At 42.8% G+C, this 15,146-nt stretch overlaps 1 non-coding gene across 1 annotated transcript; it reads right to left on the bottom strand.

The window, feature by feature from the left end:
• Positions 1 to 6,955: 6,955 nt before the first annotated feature.
• trnag-gcc (transfer RNA glycine (anticodon GCC)) lies at positions 6,956 to 7,036 on the bottom strand. The gene has a single exon. It is a non-coding gene; the product is annotated as a tRNA-Gly (tRNA).
• Between the last annotated feature and the right edge of the window lie 8,110 nt (positions 7,037 to 15,146).

Raw genomic sequence — 15,146 nt, 5'->3', positions numbered from 1 at the left:
TTTCTGAAACTATTAATTTTCCTGCATTTTAACTGTCAATTGTGCAGAGGTCCAGACAAGCAAAATACTTCTGTACAATTTGATGATTCTTAGGATCAAAAGGTTTTTTTTTATTTCCTCCAGGGCAAAGAATAAATTATGTACATGATGCCACCCCATACTTCACATCAATTCTGATTGCTCAATAATTCCTCAGGTTAATCTAACCATAAAAAAAAGTTGAATGTGAAATGATACAGATTTTAGAAAGATCTGCACATTTTATAAATATATGATACATTTTTACACTTACTGCTCCAACAAAGACCGATTAGAAATATTAACAGGGTTTCTGATTAGGTTTACAATGAAAAGTTCTGTTACAACCATATTTCAGTGTTGTTCTTCCTTCTGAATCAGTAGCTTCAAGTCCAACTACAGAGACAAGGGCAAAAGAATGCCCTGATGCTGACGATCAATGGTGTCTACTTTAGAACTTAGTCCAACAACTACCAATATATAGTAAAAACTTCAGGTTATATTATCACCATTAGTGAGAAATTGATGTGCATAACTAGGAGGTTTCAGCTCAACATAACCAAAGGGACTCATCTTGAATGTACCTCCAGCATTCTGTGTGTGTGTTGTATCAAAGGGACTCCTTTTTGTATGCACTTCATTGGTAAAACCAGTAAAGATCACCTAAGCCTGTGTAGCGTGTCATGGGAGATTATCTAAGCCTCTGTAAGGGGTGAAGTGAGATGATCTCACCCTGCGTGAGGGGTGATGGGGATGATCACACGCTGCGTGAGGGGTGGTGGGGATGATCACACACTGCGTGAGGGGTGATGGGGATGATCACACCCTGCGTGAGGGGTGGTGGGGATGATCACACCCTGCGTGAGGGGTGAAGTGAGATGATCTCACTCTGCGTGAGGGGTGGTGGGGATGATCACACCCTGCGTGAGGGGTGATGGGGATGATCACACCCTGCGTGAGGGGTGAAGTGAGATGATCTCACCCTGCGTGAGGGGTGATGGGGATGATCACACACTGCGTGAGGGGTGGTGGGGATGATCACACCCTGCGTGAGGGGTGAAGTGAGATGATCTCACCCTGCGTGAGGGGTGATGGGGATGATCACACCCTGCGTGAGGGGTGAAGTGAGATGATCTCACCCTGCGTGAGGGGTGATGGGGATGATCACACACTGCGTGAGGGGTGAAGTGAGATGATCTCACCCTGCGTGAGGGGCGGTGGGGATGATCACACACTGCGTGAGGGGTGGTGGGGATGATCACACCCTGCGTGAGGGGTGAAGTGAGATGATCTCACCCTGCGTGAGGGGTGGTGGGGATGATCACACCCTGCATGAGGGGTGAAGTGAGATGATCTCACCCTGCATGAGGGGTGATGGGGATGATCACACACTGCGTGAGGGGTGAAGTCAGATGATCTCACCCTGCGTGAGGGGTGATGGGGATGATTACACCCTGCGTGAGGGGTGGTGGGGATGATCACACCCTGCGTGAGGGGTGAAGTGAGATGATCTCACCCTGTGTGAGGGGTGGTGGGGATGATCACACACTGCGTGAGGGGTGGTGGGGATGATCACACCCTGCGTGAGGGGTGAAGTGAGATGATCTCACCCTGCGTGAGGGGTGATGGGGATGATCACACCCTGCATGAGGGGTGAAGTGAGATGATCTCACCCTGCGTGAGGGGTGGTGGGGATGATCACACACTGCGTGAGGGGTGGTGGGAATGATCTCACCCTTCGTGAGGGGTGATGGGGATGATCACACCCTGCGTGAGGGGTGGTGGGGATGATCACACCCTGCGTGAGGGGTGGTGGGGATGGTCACACCCTGCGTGAGGGGTGATGGGGATGATCACACCCTGCGTGAGGGGTGGTGGAGATGATCACACCCTGTGTGAGGGGTGGTGGGGATGATCACACCCTTTGTGAGGGTTGAAAAGGGAATGCATTTTATTTCTTTCAGCTTTCATTCAATCCCTTCACGTATAGTGAATTGCACAGTAAACAGGAAGAAGAAGGGACGTGAAACCCCAAGCCACTGTTTCATAAGCAGTGGATTAATTATAACCTGCCTTCTTGATGTACAGTACTGTTGAAAAGTCTTAGACACATACAGTACCTACAGTATATATAGCTAGCATGCCTAGGGCAGGTGAACAGTACTGTAGTCATTTTAATTATTGAATTGTACAGATGCTGCAAAAATAATTTCATAACAGGGTGTGTCAGCAAATGTGCCAACACCCCGTACTGTCCTTCTCTGCCACCTGCCCCACACCTCTTCCACTGCACCCTTCCTTCGCCATTACAAACATCGGTATAAGCTCTCTCTCTGCTTCACATTGACAAATAAAGAACTATGTAAATTCTTATGCACTCTGGCTATATATATGTGCCTAAGACTTCTTCACAGAACTATAGTTGACAGACTTATTAAAATAAGAAGTAAGAAAGATTGCATTAATCTGGAAAAAGTGCACAAGAGATTCACAAGGATTTCACTGGAATTTGAGAGACTGACATATACAGAAAGGATGAACAAATTGGTATTTTATTCGTTCGAGTGTCAGAGAATGAGGGGTGATATAACAGAGGTCTATAAAGTCATACATAGGGTGATTGTGCATAATCTTTTTTCCCCAAGTTTGGAGAATCGAGAACTAGAGAACATAGGCTTAGGTGAAAGGAGAGAAATTTAATATAACCTTATAGTATTACTAAACAAGCCATGAATAGATTTAAAAGTTGCCTGTTCGATCAATAAGGCTTTTTAAATTTATTTTCTTATAGTGCGATTAAGTATTCCCACTCAATACAGAAAACAAACTTATGGGTGTTGGCATCTAAAAGAAAACCAGAAATGCTAGAAACACTCAGACAGTCAGGCAGCGTCTGTGGAAAGAGATATTTCAGACTCCTGTCAATGGCTTTCCTCCAACGTTGGCTGAGCTCTTCTAGCATTTCTGGTTCTGTTTCCGACCTGTGTAACATGCTGGGAATAGACTCCCTTTCCACATTAAGGTGTATATTTTGCTTTGTCTATATTCTCTGAAGCCAAGTCAAAGAAAATCTTGGCTTTCCTTTCAGACATTCCAGTGCCTTGGCCAAACTATAATTTTCCGTAATAAAGGGAAAAAGTATATTTGTTTATCTTTTGTGGTCCTGAAATCTACTGTAGCCTTCTTTGTGTCTTCTCTAGGAAATGTCTTTGGCACTCCTTAATAAGACTGGCCTAATACAACCTGAAATCTGTGAGTTATTTCTAAGTTATTCGTCTCTGCGTGGAATTGCTCAGCAGAATCAGAATTAGGATCACAATCAGGTTTATTGTCACTGTCTTATAAAACATGAAATGTGTGGTTTTGTGGTAGCAGTACAGTGCAAAGACATAAAATTACTATAAAAACAAAATAAATAGTGCAAAGAAGAGGATTAATAAGATAGTCGTGTTCATGCACCATTCAGAAAATTGATGGCAGATGGGAAGTAGCTGCTTCTGGAGTCAAGGGTCCTTACGATGGATGTCACCATCTTGAGGCATAGCCACTTGAAGATGTTCTCAATGGTGGGGAGGGTTGTGCTTGTGATGGAGCTAGCTGAGTCGACAACCCTCCAGAGCCTCTTTCAATCCTGAGCTTTGGAGACTCCTTACCAGGCTGTTATGAAGCCAGTCAGTCAGAATACTCCCCACTGTACATCTATGGAAATTTTCAAAAATGTTTGGAAACAGAACTAATCTTCTCAAACTCCTAACAAAGTGGAGCCATTGGCATGACTTCTTCATGATTATATTGATATGATGGGCCCAGGACGAGACATTGACACCACTGTAGATCAGATGCAGTTTGAACATTAACATCTCAATCTCACTGCCATTTATATACTTATACATTTCGAGCAAGGGATCCCTTGCTTAATGGTATTAGTCCATGCATTAAAAAACGGTTGGAATCCCCTGATTTTCAGCATCTGGGCTAAAGTGTTTCCAGCATCTACTGCCCATTCCACCATTTACTGACAATGATCCACTTTCTTGAAGCATTGCAGTCTCCTGGTAAAGAGCTTGCACAGTATTGTTGGACACAAAGTTCCAGATTTAAGACCCAATAGTGATATATTTCCAAGTCACCTTGCTAAATGAACTGGAAAGAAAAGGCAGGTGCTGCTACTCTTGGCCTTCTCACTGGTAGAAGCTATGAGCCTGGATACTATCAGAGTAGCCTGGTTAAGTAATTGCTTGGTATTTTGTGTATCTTTAAATTTGTAGACATGGAAGGGGGTGAACACCAAGACTAATAAAGGAGTAAAGAATGTTTCCAGTAATCAATAGATTAACCATATCTGCAATTAACAGACCTGTCACATAAATAACATCAGCAGAAAAAAAACTGCCAAACAACATTTCAATAACCCAAATATTTTATACAGATTGATTTTCAAAGGAAGGAATAGTTTCATCTTAATGGCTGTATGAAGTTCTCCAGTGTTGTTGGAACCACATTCATTCGGACGTGGGATTGTGCTTTATGGTGAAAATATTTTGGGCATCAGGAGGTGAATCATATATTACAGTTTACCCATTCTGTGGATACTCTAAAGTGGATAACCCTGACAACAACACAAAATGTATAGTGTACCTCAACTGAGCAAAGCATGGCAGGAGAATCTTTATTTACTCAGCTCCGTTTCCTGTCATTCTTTGTTGAAACCTCTCCTCCAGTTTTCCTTTAATCTCCAAGCAATCAAACATTCATTCAATCTTCCTTTTCCCCTCCCACATAGCTTGTATTGTGTTCCTTGTATTTGTTTACTAATCCCTTTGGAATATTTATCTAAATAAATAGTACAGCGGAAATGAAAGTTGTTACTCTTGTTTTTGTTTTGTTTTTTTATGTCATCAGAATGGAGGTGTATTCTTGAGATAATGCACTTTGACACAAGTATTAAGAAAGATGACAAGATCCTCAGCTGAAAAATCCATTTTTGAAAAAAGCTATTTCAATTTTCTTTCATGAGTGAAAAGTCAAGGAAAGAATTTGTACAGACCAAGAGAAACTAAGATTGTTAGATAGTGTATAGTGTATAGAGAACATCTCTGATACAGAGTGGACTGAGTTCCTTGATGGATAATTATATGGGGCATAGATAGAGCAAGTAGCCTTTGTAAAAGGAAGGTATGCAAAGCAATATGCATCTTTATCCTGCTGAAGAATTGCTGGAATAACAAGTCAACGCAGCTTATGGTTCTCTGAGAGCTTAATGTAACACGATGTAATAACCGGTTTTGTATGCCACAAATTTCTATCATTGCAGCGCAGAGCCTTGATGTGGCAATAGGGAAAGGCTACCCATAGGTGGACAGTTAGTTGGCTTAAGAAACAGCTCTGTAATCTAAGCAGTTTTTTGGAGTCCTACCGAGTGCAATTCTGTCCATTGCACAATGCTGAAAGCTGTCACCTTTTCACCAGTCTACCCCAGTGCCTAAGATAGCAGATACTAAACGCGGGCAAAAAAAACCCTTATATAAGCCTTGTGGCTTAAATATTTGAAAAACAAATTAAAATTCCAAACTGCTTAGAACAGCTCTCTGAATTAAATAGTTCACAAAATTCCCAATATCCATTTATTTTGCTCAATACCCAGTAAGCAAATAAGTGTATCCCATTATCGGAAAAAGCAAATCAGCTACTTCAAAAGAAGCCAAGTTTTCATTAATTATTAACAATGAATTGAATTCAGTTAAATTAAAGGTGTAGTTATTGGAACTTACTCAAAAGGAACTGAGAGGACTTGAGGGTTTGGAGCATTAAGAGCTTTTTCTCTGATTTGTACAAATCTTTGCTATTTACTGCTAAGTATAGGTTGTAACAAACAAATGTACTTTTAGAAAATGCCACACTCTTTCACCTTCAGTGGGGAAATGGCTGCTCAGTGTCCAAAACTGAGTTACAACTGTTACGAAGGATGAACAACTCTGATGGGCAGAAGGGTGCAAGGTTGCCCATGTCCCCCTCCCCTGGGGAATTACAAACCATTACTGTTGCCAGGCTGCTAATGAGAAAGAAAGAGATAGAACAAAACATACTGGGACTGGAACATTTGCTTCAGACAAGGGCGAGATAACACCAGGGGAGAGAGACCATATTATGACTCCTGTAAGACTTACGGCTCCAGAGAGGGCTGTTTACTTGGTACTATTCTGTTCATTAAAATTCCTCAGTGGACAGCCGGAGTGGGCTGGTTTGATGGGCTAAGCCATTCAAAACTGATTGACACCTGAGACCCTGTGAGTAGGGATAAAAGTGAGGTCTGGGGAGACACCCCTCAGACGCACCAAGAGACACACTAGTGAGCACTGTTTAGGTGTTGGAACCCACGAGAAAAGTGTGGGGCATCGGAGACCGAACGAAGGATCAGTCAATTTTAACTCACAGTGTTTATAGCGAGGCCGGTGGGGGCTTGTGTGTGTGTCCACCCTTGCCTGGGTGATGAGTCCACCATAGAAGAACGGTCTAGCTAAAGGACAGAGGGGTCATACCTGAATGGCCACAACAACACATCGACGGATCAAGAAAGTAAAGGAAGGTTTGAATGACTGTAGCTGTCACTGTTTGCTCGCCCCCTCTCTCTCTCTCTCTCCCTCCAACGGTTACAACAAAAGAACCAACAAGTACCTCAGCCTACATGAACTGAACTGAACTTTATACTTTCCCATGATAATTCTTTATCCCCTAGACAACGACAGAGTTTGTTTATTATTGATTATTATTATACCCACATTTTTAGGTTTAGTTATTGCTAATGTGTATTATCTGTATATTTGCATTGTTGATCTTGATTCGTATATTTTCCTAATAAACACAGTTTTGAAAATAGTACCAGACTCCAACGGACAGTTCTAACTTTGCTGGTAAGACACCCAATTACAGGGTACGTAACAAATTGGGGGCTCATCCGGGATTTGAACCCGGACCTCTCGCATGGCAGGCGAGAATTCTACCACTGAACCACCAATGCAACTGGTTTCTTTTCAGGGATAAGTTCCAATACCCCCGGCGTGAACACATCCTCGGATATACAATACTGGGCTATGGCCCTCTGTATCTCCCACTTTTTCATTGACGACTTCACCTCTGTGAGATTTAAACCTTTCGCAATATTCACCAAGTCCGTCTTTTTGGCACTCTCTAGCGCCTTCAAAGTTGGGTTTTCTATAAGTTTGTCTACATCCATCTTTGCTGGTTTCCCATCTGGCTACCCACCCAACCAGAACAAATAATGGACTTATAGCCCGATTCACTGGCCCCCCAATTTGGTATCAAATCTCGAGACGAGGCCCCAATTTTCTCTATTGATTCAATATCTGGAACTTAAATTTGACTGCCCTAAAATATAAAGTTGTGTTGACCAACTCTCCCCTCTCATTGTTTATCAAAAAAATGCTTTATTTAAGTAAACAGGATGAAATGGCTTGGTTTCATTTTGGTTAGCTAATGGGTAGATGTGTTGAAAGTGATTTTTTCATCCTGTGGTCCACCTAATAACTAAGATCAAAATATTGAATGTAATTTCCCATCCAGTTCTCCATGCTCCGGATGGGAGTTGCCCAGAGAGTAACTGGGAGGATCAGGGGAACTTAGAATTTGAAAAAGGGACTGGTATGGAAAGCCTGGAAGAGGTAGATGTCCCATTTGAGTGTGTTCAAGATGTGGATGCACATGATACTGAACCTAGTATTGAATCTCAGGAAAAGTCTGAGGTATCTGATTTAGTTGAAAAGGAATGCAGTCCTTTTGGGTCAGATGGACTTGGTTCAGTGAAGAAAGGGTTAACCTTGGTACCAGTGGAGAGTGAGAATTCTCAGTTGTTTGTGTTAGAAGGGGTGTTAAAAGTTAGTGAGGAGATGAAAGCTGGTGATGTGAATATTATTTAAGGGAAAAGTGTTGTTCCTAAATTGAATAAAGAAAATTTAAAGTCTGGATTGGTTTTAGAAGCAGTAACCAGGCTGAAGGAACAATGGCTTGTTAACAAGGTGCCTGTGAATCAATTACAGTTTGTTTTGGAATTTAAAGGTAAACAACTCGCTGATGTTATTCAAGGAGGTGATTTGGAGGGACAGAAACAAAAATGTTGTTTTGACAAAGAGGGATCACTTGCAGATGTTAAACTGAAAACTAATAGAATGAAGGGTCCTGAAGATAAAATTAATAACTTGCTTAAAAATAAAGAATTGTGTGGAAGTTCAGAAAGTGGGCTAAGTTTGGAAAACATTGGTGATAAGATAACTCCTATGAAAGGAGTATGTGAAAGCCTATTCCACACTGGTGAGCAAGCTAACCATGTGAGAGTTAAGTGTAAAAGAGGAGAAGGTTGACAAAATGCCACTTTAAATAACAGGATCTGGTTTTGAGGGATTTTGACAAAGCATGTGAAAGATTAAAACATCATGGAAGATTGACTGTTAAGTTTAAAAGTAAAATGGAGATTAGTATTTGCACAAACTTTTGTAATGTACTATATTATAATCACACATGTATTGGTTCACATTTTGCAATATACATTTAAGCTAAGATCACAACCCTTGGTATTTGTTGGCTAACATGGAAACGGGAAAAAAATAGATGGTTATTAAATTGGAGTCTGATACTACAAGGGTTTGAAATTCAGATACAACATATTAAAGGAAGTGACAATGTAATCGCTGACTTCTTTCTCAGCCGCCTTTCTCGACATGCTGCGAGTGATCGCGCATGCGGGATAGATCTTAGAATCTAGGGGCGGGTCCTCAGCCCTCACAGGCTTGCTCGTTAATTTCACTGCTGAACACACGTCACCACCTGCTAAATCATTACCAAGAAGGACGTCCACGCCGTCTCTCGGTAATTCTGACCGCACCCCTACTTCGAATGTTCCAGTCCCAGTATGTTTTGTTCCATCTCTTCCTCTCTCATTAGCAGCCTGGCAACAGTAACGGTTTGTAATTCTCCCAGGGGAGGGGGACATGGGCAACCTTGCACCCTTCTGTCCATCAGAGTTGTTCATCCTTCATAACACAACAAGGAAGTCTTACAGACTGAGCCTCATCATAAAGAGCACCAGAACATGTGCCAAAATCTGGACATTGCTGTCCTGAAGTTAGCTTGGTCCAAGTTTCTTAAAATCACATGAACAGATTTCTCAGCATTAAATTCAACAGACCACTACTACTCCTGAAAAAATACAATTCATTGAGATCATTCAATTAGAAAAGATAATGATGCCAGAGGCAATTAACTATTTACTTTCCACAACCCAGAAGTCCATTAGATCCAGACCTGCTCCCATCATTTTCATCTCCCTCTCCCTATTTTTCCTGTCAGCTGCTCTTCAACTGTTCTTCACAACCCTATCAACTCCCCTTGTTATTTTTTATACGCACTAAGTTGTAACTTCCAGTAAATAAATTACCTACCCCAATATCTTTGAGATGGGGGAGGAAACCCTCATGTGGGTCCAATTCCTCTGCAATTTATTTCAGGTTTAAGTACTGTTTAAAAGTGTGGCTTATCTCAAAGGATGTTTTCTTTCCACAGTATTGTATAAATGCTACAAATTATTGATTTAAATCTTTCGTGGTAGATAGGATTCATGCCATGAAATAGTCAAAGTCAAGTTAAAGACAGCAAAACACAGCCCGTGATCAAAGTGCAGAACTAGATGTAACATTGGACAGGGTGAGGAAGAGTGCCAACAGGCACAAGGGAGCACTTTGCTCACATCTTGCTTAAATGGCAGGGTGCTACCCGAGGCATTTCACAGTCTCAAGCTTTCAGCCTGTCACCTGAACACACGTTATGAGGTAATGCAAAATGAAAATATTTCACACTAAGATGAAAGTCAAAGTGGCGGCTCACTGAAAAGCCGTGCGAGTTGATAGGGTGGTAAAACAGACATATGGCAGGCTTGCTTTCATTAGTTGAGGCATTGAGATCAAGAATCAGGAAAAAAAGCTGCAGCTTTATAAACTTCTGCCAATTTTTCTACATAGGGACTGGTAGAAACGTTTCAAGGAGTTGTGCTGGAGGCAGATACAACAGAGATATTTCTGAGGTTCTTCGACAGACTCCTGAATATACAGAGAATGGAGAGATAGGGACAATGTGCAGGCAGAAGAGTAAATTGGTTTATTAAGGTCACAGTACGGAGGTAGAGTGAAAATCTTCGTTTTCATACCGTTCATTCAGATCAGATCATTAGTGCATTGAGGTAGAATAAGGTAAAACAATAACAGAATGCAGAATAAAGTACAACCGCTACAGGGAAGGCACTGTGCAGATAAACTATAACAAAGTAGATTGTAAGGCAAACAGTCCATCTATTATACTAGGAAACCATTCAATTATCTTATAACAGTGGGGTTGAAGCTGTCCCTGAGCATGGTGAACTGTGCTTTCAGGCATTTTTTTTTTATCTTCGGCTTGATGGGGAAACTGAGAAGGGCGGGTAGCACCTTTGATGATGCTGGCCACTTTACTAAGGCAACGAGTAGTATAGACGGCGTTCATAGAGAAGATGTTAGCTTCCTTATTTGTTAATTTCCTGAAGTGGCCACACACTTCAGTTCCACAGACCACTCCCACTCCGACATGTCTGTCCATGGCCTCCTCTACCGTCAAGATGAGGCCACACGCAGGTCGATGGAGCAATACCTTATCTCCCACCTGGGTAGCCTCCTACCTGCCGGCATGAACATCCAACTCACAAACCTCCATTGATACCCCTGTCCCCCTTACCCCCATCCCTATCTGTTATTTTAATCTGGTTCTCTTTCTTTCTCTTTTTTCCCCCCTCACTATAATCTCCCCCAGCCCTACCTTTCTTTCTCTTTTATTTCCCATAATTCTCCACCTTCCCCCAGCCCATTTCCCCCCAACCTATCACTTCCTAGCTCTCTACTTCATCCCTCCCCCCACTTCTTATCCCCCCTTGACCATCCCATGTTACTTCACTCCTGATGAAGGGTTTCAGCCCGAAACGGTCACTACCTCCTCCCATAGATGCTGTCTGGCCTGCTGAGTTCTGCCAGCATTTTGTGTTTTTATTTATTTCCAGCATCTGCAGATTCACTCATGTTAGCTTCCGTGCTGTACGGAGCTGTGTGTACAATTCTCTGCAGCTTCCTGCAGTCACAGACAGAGCAGTTGCCTTACCAAGCGGTGATGCATCCAGACAGTATGATGGTATTGGTTTCCTTGTCCATACTTTGCCCTATCTGTTATAGATATCTGCAGGTATCCGCATTATAGGGAAGTTATACTGCATCCACCTATCCTTGAAGGACTAGCTTACCTCCCTGTCTAGTCTCTAAGGTGAAGTCTGGCTGCCATGCCAACGGCTTAAGCGATGGGTTCTCCTCCTACCAAGTAGGAGATAACAAAGTAGTTTAAACGGTTCATTTTGTCTTTAATGAGACATGCTTAAAGTTAGACATTTAACACTCACAGAGGATTTTTGATTTATAAAACATTTACAAGCTACAAATGATTTCCAAACACAGGTACAAGACAACAGACTAAAATAAAATACCCATGAGTTTCAGACAAACATTGCAGAAATGAAAAGCTGTAGAATGAACTCAAGTTCTTTCTTGTTATTCTCCTTCTCATTCATAACAGCGCCTAGTGTCTTCTAATACTTATACTATGACATCATCTTCATATGATGTTTTCCAGTACCTCTGCTGGGACAAAATAATTTACACAGATGGGCTCAAATTGTCTGAGGACAGTGGTGCAAATAACTTATTTGTAGTTGTCTGGTTTAACATATGCCAATTAACATAGCCCGTTTGTCCTGTGTTTGGCGAATGGAGACAAGACATCGCATGGTGACTTCACTTTGCAAACCACATCTCTTAGCAGCCAGCCTCTCCTCAAACACTCCCTCCCCCCAGCTCTCCCACTGTGGGTATAGCAGCTTGAGCCCTGTAACACAGTTCTCAAAACTGTTCATTTAACTTCAAACAAATTACTGTTTAAAATTTACATTAAGAACAGAAGACTAATTCTTGTTTCTGTCAAGAAGCTGAGCAAGGAATGTTGGTTAGAAGTTTAACTTTGTCACAAACAACTCTGACCCTTTGAAATGGCCATGTTGCTGTAGTAGAAAGCTGAGGTTGGTATTAATAAACACTCCAGATGCTGGAAATCCAGAGCAACATACACAAAATGCTGGAGAAACTCAGTAGGTCAGGCGGCATCTATGAAAATGAATAACAGTCAGTGTTTCAGATCAATACCTTTATTAGAACTGAAAAGAAGGGAGAATGTGCCAGAATAAAGAGATGGGGGAGAAGAGGGGAAAGAGGTAGAGCTACAAGATGATAGGTGGGAAAGATGAAAGGTTGAAGAAGATGGAATCTGATAGAAGAGTAAAGGTGACCATGGAAGAAACAGAAGCAGGAGGAACACCGGGGAAAGCTTATAGGCAGGTGAGTAGAAGAGGTAAGAGGTCAGCATGCGGAATAGAAGAAGGGAAAAGAAAAAAGAAAAGAGGAAAAAACTTACTGAAAGAGGAACTCGATGTTCACGCCATTAGATTGAAAGCTACCTAGACAGAATATAAAATGCTACTCCTCCATCCTGAAAGTGGCCTTATCATGTCAGAAGAGGAGACCATAGAATTACATGTCAGAACAGGAATGGGGATAGGAATTTAAATGGTTGGCTACTGGGAAATTCCACTTTTGGCAGATGGAGTGGACGTGCTCAACAAAGCAATCCCCCAATTTATGTCAAGTCTCTCCCAATGTACGGGAGACCACGTCAGAAGGACTGGGATACAATAGCTGGTCCCAACAGCTTCACAGGTGAAGTGTTGCCTCACCTGGAAGAACTGTTGGTACCTCTGAATGGAGGTGAGGGAGGAGGTTAATGAGCAAGTGCTGCATTCATCTCACTTGAGGCAATATGTGTCCGGAGGGATGAATGGACAAGGGAATCATGGAGGGATCAATCCCAATGGAAAGCAGAGTGTGTTGGGAGGGGGAGTAAAGATGGGTCTGATTGTAGGATCCTGTTAAAGATTCCGGAAGTTACAGAGAATGATGTGTTTGATGTCATGGGTGGTAGGTGAGGACAAGAGGAACTCTATCACTGTCGAGGCAGCAGGAAGGTGGGGTGAGTATGGATGTATGGGAAATGGAGGAGATGCTGATGAGGGCAATATCAATGATGTAGGAATGGAAATCCTGTCCTATGTAGAAGGACGACACCTCTGATGGCCTGGAAAGGAAAACCTCATACTGGGAACACTTGCAGCAGAGATGAAGGAACTGCGAAAAGGGAAAAGGTGGAGGAAAGAGGTATATTCAAGATAGCAATAGGTGAGCGTCCATCACAATAGGTTGCTTTCTATGGTGTAGCGTAAGATCGGTGAGGATCATTGAGAACATGCTGAATATCTTTGGCCTTCTGAGGATCCAGAGGCATTAGTGAGCTTTCTTAGCCAAGGTGTCTACATGGCTGGATCAGGACCGGCTATTGGTCATCTACACTCCCAGGAACTTGAAGCTCTCAATCCTCTCAATCTCCGTATTGTTGATGAAAACAGGAGCATACACACCACCTTCCAGAAGTCAATGACAAGCTCGTTTGTCTTGCTGACATTGAGAGAAGGTTTGTTGCTATGACCTCATGTCTGGAGACTCTCTACCTCCTTCATTGGTATTTGAGATATGACCCACTACAGTGGCGTCATCTGCAAATGTGTAGATGGATTAAGAGCAGAATCTGCCACACACTCATCAGTGTAGAAGGAGCAGAGTGGTGGGGGGAAGGGGGGAGAGGGGTGTCTGATGACACAGACTTATGGGCAGTTGTGTGGAGAATAATCATGGCAGTAGAGTCGCTGCCTATCCTTGGTGATTGCAATCTGTTAGTCAATCATCCATTATAGAAGGAGGTGTTGACTCCCAGAACTTGGAATTTGATGATGAGCTTGCTTGGAATTACAGTATTGAAGGGTGAACTCTAGTCAGTGAACATTAGTCTAACGTAGCTTAATGTTGGTGAAATGTAGACATAGCATAATTTAAAATTTCTTGTAAGAGTCTCACATTGTTATTTCTTTCCTCCTTCCCATTTCAGTCCCAGCTGTGATCATCTCAGACATGAAAAAGCATACAGACGCTGGATGTCCAAACAACACACACACACAATGTTGGAGGAACTCAGCAGGCCAGGCAGCATCAATGGAAAAGAGTACAGTCGACATTTCAGGACTGGGGGGAAAAGGAAGATAAGGAATCAGAGTAAGAAGGTGGGGGGGGGAGGGGAGAAAGAAATACAAGGTGATAGGTGAAGCCAGGGGAGTGGGGGAACAGGAAGATGAAGTAAAGAGCTGGGAAGACGATTAGTGAACAAGATTAAAAAGCTGGAGAAGGGGGAATCTGATAGAAGAGACCTGAAGGCCATGGAAGGAAGGGAAAGGGGAGGTGATGTGGTGATACGGAGAGAGAGGGAAATGGGAATGGGGAATCATGATGGGGTGGGGTGTCATTACTGGAAGTTTGAGAAATCGATGTTCATGCCATCAGGTTGGAGGCTACCCAGACAGAATATAAGGTGTTGCTCCTCCAAGCTGAGTGTTGCATCATCGCAACAGTAGAGGAGGCCGTGGATTGACATATCAGAATGGGAAGAGGAATTAAAATGGGTGGCCACTGGGAGATCCCACTTTTTCTGATGGATGGAGTATAGGTGCTCGGTGGACTGGTCTCACTGATATACAGGAGGCCACACCATGGGCACTGGATAAGTAGATGACCTCAATAGACTCACAGGTGAAGTGTGGGCTCACCTGGAAGGACTGTTTGGAGCCTGAACAGTAGTAAATAATTCTCTGTAACTTCTGCCATCTCCAAATGGATCCCACCACCAAACACATCTTTCCCTAACACCCCATTTTCTGCTTTCTGCAGGGATCACTCCCCACAAGACTCCCTTTTCCATTCATCCCTCCCTACTGACCTCACTCCTGGCACTTATCCTTGCAAGCAGAACAAGTGCTACACCTGCCCCAACACCTCCTCCCTCACTACCATTCAGGGCCCCAAACAGTCCTTCCCAGTGAGGCGACACTTCACCTG

The sequence above is a fragment of the Hemitrygon akajei genome, chromosome 3 (genome assembly GCF_048418815.1).
Source record: "Hemitrygon akajei chromosome 3, sHemAka1.3, whole genome shotgun sequence".
In the NCBI taxonomy this organism is placed as follows: Eukaryota; Metazoa; Chordata; class Chondrichthyes; order Myliobatiformes; family Dasyatidae; genus Hemitrygon; species Hemitrygon akajei.
Note: the sequence above shows the minus strand (reverse complement) of the source record. Positions and strands in the feature narration are given on the sequence as shown.